The sequence below is a fragment of the Pipra filicauda genome, unplaced genomic scaffold, assembly GCF_003945595.2.
Source record: "Pipra filicauda isolate LSUMZ 115617 unplaced genomic scaffold, ASM394559v2 scaffold184_size3518187_pilon, whole genome shotgun sequence".
Classification (NCBI taxonomy): domain Eukaryota; kingdom Metazoa; phylum Chordata; class Aves; order Passeriformes; family Pipridae; genus Pipra; species Pipra filicauda.
The window spans coordinates 1,277,761-1,283,550 of record NW_024104292.1 but is presented as its reverse complement, the minus strand read 5'-3'; positions in this window follow the sequence as shown (position 1 = coordinate 1,283,550).

Genomic DNA, 5,790 nt, shown 5'->3' with positions numbered 1-5,790 from the left:
AAACAAATTCAGCTCAGCACATAATTTGGTTGGTGTGATAGTGATTGCTTGATTAGAATAGATAATTTTCTCATAACCACCAAGTCTGCCTTTTTTTTATTTCCATGAGTTCATCATGTTCCAGCTCCAGTCCCAGTGATTGTCAGCACTAGGTTGTCTAGATGGAAGCGTCCTATTACAGGACCACCGTAATCCAAACTTCCTATGAAAATGGGACTTAAGATAATCAAACCATCTATTAACATATCTGTCCTGTTGTTAGGCCCTGCCAACAACTTTTAAACTTCAGCTAAATTCCACCAGATTTGAGTCACGGCCTCAAGCTTTGAGACTGTTATACTTCCAGATATTTTGTGGAAACCGACAGCTGGCTAGAGAAGCCAGACTTACACTCCTGTGGGAAAAAGGCAGTTTCTCTCTTTTGTGCATATTATATCAGCCACCTGACTGATCTCAGGTGATATGTCATATTTCAGCTGATACCTTGACACTATGACAGAGCTCAAGACAGCACAGTCTGTATTGTCTTAGGGACAACACTGGTGGAAACTGCTGTTGAAGAATAAAATCTGATATCTATCTTTACTTAAAAAGTTGTACTTAAGCTTTGAACTCATTTGATTCACCAAATGCAATTATTCCTTGGTTTCAAGTTTCAGCTCATGTTGAACACATGGTCAACCCTGTGAAGCAGACCATCTGGTACTGCTGGTATTGGCAAAGAGCTACAGGCTGGTTTTTATGCAGCTTAGACCATTCATGACAGCTTTGGATTAACTTTAACAAAAGATAATAAACTGCATACCAAAATCAAATCTATTTTAAACCATTAACAAATTAACTCTCAATTACCTCCCAAGAAGTACATAACAGAGTTTCCTTAGCCTCATTTTAATGTGACAAAAGAGACAAAGAAACAAAGTTAGCCCCAGTCCTGTGATAGATCCATGGACAGTCACCACCAGGACTTCAAAGCCTCCTGATTGCCAGTGCATCACTCCCTCTCCAGCCCATCTTAGTCTCTGGCTGTGACAAAACTAGCAGCTGCTTGCAAAAACAAGCTGAAGGACAGAGATAACAGCACCTGAATGCTACATAAACAAGGGATTGTGGTAGCTCCCTCTAATAATATAAACCAATTATGTTCTTCTGGCTCTGCCTTCCATCTTAAAAAGAATTAGTCAAAGGGTTATGTGGGATTAGGGAATTAGCCTTTCACCCCTGAAAAATGTAAGTTCAAATATTAGTTGAGGTCATGAATGAAAATCAGTTTCTTCCATTCCAGCCTTGTGCTTATATATTAGAAAAACACAACACAAATTGGCAGAACAGTCCCAGCAGTGGAATAGCAACAGCAGCTTATGCACACATATACATATATATAAAGTATACATGATGGCTATATATAGTATACGAAGTACATACATACATATATCTACTTACATTAGAGAATAGGGAAGGTGGAATAGGAGAGCACGTTTAGAGATAGGTTGGCTTTGAAATGTTTTGAAATTTGACACTGAATCCGAACTGGGAGATCCAATGTTTGATTTTAGTCCTGCAATGACCCCTTGGAGTAATCTTCACCAAGCAAGAGTCCCCTTTAATCACCTAACACTGAAATATCTGGTCTAAGCTAGTCCTTAAAGCTCCTTTTCAGTTTTGTCAGAAAGACAGGCATAAGGTTATCTATGCCACCTACCTTCCACACCTATCCAAAGATCACAGTGCAACAAATGTACACAGTCCTTTGGAAGCAGAGAACGCTCTCTCTCAATCTCTCTCTCTCTGTCTCTTAGGCTGAGATGTACACAACCTAAATCCCTTCCCACTCCCCATCTTCATTTTGTCCCATTTATTGATTAAAGATTAAAAAAAAAAAAGTGACTCTTCTTATTCACAGCAAAAGAATCCTGTTGTGTGCCATAGAAATTCCATGTGAGAATGAGATGACAGATCTCACTTAATAGGTAATTTCCAGCAGGAAAAAAGGATTGAAAAATTATGGACAACAAAATAACCTTTCCCCCACTAAGGCTTTGATTTCTATATAAAAACTATTAATATTGCAGTGGAAAAGACAAAACCCAGACTGGAAAATGTTACTAAGTAAATCTTCTGTTCCTACACAAAAGACAGACTCTTCTTAATTAGAGGAGATACACCTTTCCTGTACAGGCTCATGAGAGCAGTGGACTAGCAAATGGCCTTTCATTTAAACACTGTTTGGGCTTGAATTGATCCACAAATATAGAGCAAACTATATAAAAAAATCGCAAAATTGTATAGAAATGGAAGTGGTGTAAAAGTCTAAACTCCAACCTCTGCCATGGTGTACACTGTAAAAACAGTCAGTTTGAACTGAGACAGTTAAAAGCAGGAACACTATTTGGAGACTGTGCATTTTAGCTCCAAATGACCTTTGGTCTTGTAGAAACGTGTGCTGACATAACAAACATGAAAGAGACAAAATTTCTTCTTCTGTTCTACTGGAATACCCAAAATTCAAGAAATTTTGCCAAAATAATCCTCTGTCCTGAAATTTCATCCATGCTCATGAAAAGTTTTGACTTCTGTGACTGAAAGATAAGTCCTTTCAGAAAATCAAATCAACGAATCACAGAAAACAAAGTGCTTGAATGTATCTCTAGGAAACAGTCATTTGTCTTCAGAATGAAAAGAAGAAAAATAAAAAGACAAATGAGGTTTCAGCCTCGGGCAGCAGTGATGCACGGAATACTTGATTGTTCTACCATACAGGCAATTCCTGGTCTTATCCTGCAACACAAATAGAGTTGGCCTTACAAATCTTAGATTGCTTTCAAAAAGAAACACAGAACACAGTTAATTTTCCTAGACATAGAAGAAAATTTCCCCCATCTTAAAAATATAAAGGTATTCACAATCCAGCTGTGAAGAATATATCCCTTTCTTTGAAATGCAGAAGCTTTCTGTAACAACGAGTTATTTCAGATTTGCCTCAACAATCAATAGGCTTAAACATGCATTTCACTTTCAAAGAGAATTTAGTTCATTTTGAATAAGGCTACTAAAAAAGTGAGTAAGAACATCCACAGATTGTTTAGTGCAGTTTAATCAATCATTTTACAAAGCAAACAAGATTAACTTTTATAACATCATTTTATAGATAAATCTAAATAGTAATTCAGATTTATGTTACTGATATAAATGAAGAGAGTGGGAATTCAGAGCAGATGAATAACCTGCTCTTTACAGGTTGCTGAGGCGGGAAAGGTACCATTTTTATTCCTACCTACTTGTTTTTCTACTGTCAAATGCCAGTGGAGCCACAAAAGACAGACTGTTGTTACAAAGCCAGCAACACTTATTCTGTTTCACATTTTGTAGCAGACTCATACTTCAGGCCAAGCTCAGGCCATAGCTTTTTAATTTTTCTCTAAATCACCTGACACACTTTTGGGAGTTATAAAACAAAGTGACTGATGATACCTAACAATTGTGTGTGGCAGGGAAAATATATAGTGTTCCTTTTGTGGGGACAAACTGCAAACCTGGATAATGCCAGGAGTGAAGACTACCTTGAGAAGTCACATTTATGCTCAGGGACAGTTTAAGCTTTTAAAAAACAGTTAAAGATAAATCCTGTAGTAATAGCAGACAACAAAATGGTATATTTTTCCTGAAAGCACTTATACAGATTCTGGAAAGATGCCCAGAAAGAGTCTCAGGCATGAAAATAAATTATAATATGTGTTAGTTTTCCATAACAAGTCCATAAGTCTAGAGTGGTACCTAGACAATGGGCAGTGAGGATAACAACTTTCTGAAAAGGGGAATCAGAAGAGAGGTAGATAAGGGGAAAGACTGCAACACAAAAATCCTTTTCTTAAATGTAGATTATTATTCACTAGTAAAAAACCTTCCTTTGCACTAGTGAATACAGAATACAGGCATTTCCTTGGATAAACTTCCTTTTAAAGTTCTGGAGAAAGAAAAAGAAAAATCAAGTGAACTTTCACTTCCATCAAGAATGAGCCTGTTCTGTCAAGTGTGCAATTATTTCTTTCCTATGGCAGAACTGCAGAATAACTACTCAGGAGTGATAATTCTCAGAAGACAGTTTTCTCTTTGGTTCAAGCCACGGAGCTGTGATAACTCCATCTGTAGTTTGAAAAGGATCATGATGCCTTACATATTGCCTACATGAAACAGAGAGCATCCGAAGTGTGGTTGGTTTTGTTTTTTTTTAAATCAGTGCAAATAAGACAGGTGCAAAAATCCACATGCACACTTCTTTGATTATTCCAACCAAGACTAATTTAGTATATCTGAAATTGATTAGGAATACATTTACTTTAAAGAACAATAAATTGTTTCTAATTTGAAAAGAAGTCTACACAGTAATTTGTAGAACTTAGATTACACCAGTGCACATTTGTGTAGATGCAAGTCACGAAGAAGCAGTGTGCCATAATAAGTTATTTGCTGTTAGAAAGCACAGAAACTTGCCCTGTTTTTCCAAACTGACTCCACAAGGCAGGTTGTCTCAAGATTTAATTCTTGAAAAACTGTGGAACATACCTTTCTCTGTGTTGAACAGACACAGAGAGGATGACTCCAGCCACACAGTAACCTCTGTGGCAGGTGTAGCTCCTGCATCCTTCTAAAAAGTGGAGCAAAACTTGGAAGAGGTACAACGATACAGTGTGGCCTGGATGGCCTGAAAACAATGCAAAGTAGGGCACAAAACCCTTCCGAGTTACGCCTGCCGAGAACAGCCCTAATTGCCCTAATTGCCAGCACACGCTACGTGAAACTCCGGTGATACACTGTCAGTGATGACGGCTATACAGAGGAACGTGGTAGCTATGCCTGGAAGCCGGGCACGGAGACACGCAAGCTCTGCTCTCCTCTGTTGCATTCATCTTGTTTATTTACTTAATGCAAATGAGCACAAGGCATCTGCCACTTTGGGGGCCCCAAGGAAACTATATGTTTCAAGGGTAATTTCAGAGTGATGCCCTACTGTCTGCTCCTGCAGCTTAAAAGGAAAATCCCTCGAAACGTCCACAGTTTCCCAAGCCGACATTGGTGCGGACGCGTCCTGTTCGCGGCGTTCGCAGTCATCTCCTCGCGGGCACTGCCCTTAGCCTCGACCAGACGGACTGCTGTGTTCAAACACGAGGCACAAGGCCACGGCAATGGAAGCGTAAAAGCTCTTCAGATCCGCAGCCAGGCCGACAGGAGCAATGTACCAGGACACCCGTCCGGGAGCGCCGCGTGCCTGGAGGCAGTGAGGGAGGGGGAAAGGGGGGAATCTGGCCTTGCGCTGCCGGGGACACCGCGGTCTGAGCCGCAGGGGAGGGGAAAACCGACCAAACACACCCCGCCCGAAACAATACACAAACAAACAACCCCCAAACAAGCACTCTTCCCGCGGCGGATGGCGGATGTTCGCGGCTGAGCCCGGCGGCGGGAGCAGCAACGAGGGAGAGGGGCTTCTCCGCCGCTCTCGCCTGACCCCGCGGCTCTCCGGCCCCGCAAGCCGTCAACAGGCTCGGCCGAGCGCAACCCCCACGCTGCCCGCGGATCCTGCCCCCTCCCCGACATCCCTGCCGCCGCCGGCCCCACCCTCGGCAGGCGGGGCCGTGCCCGCCCCCGGGCTTCCCCCACCGCCCGGGAAAGGGGAGGGGGTGCTGAGTCCGCCCCATCCCCGCCCCGTCTCCGCCTTCCCGGCGGAGCAGCCCCGGCGCGCCCCTTAAAGCCGTTCCCGCCGCCCGCGCGGGCAGAGTCCGTAGGGCTGCCGCC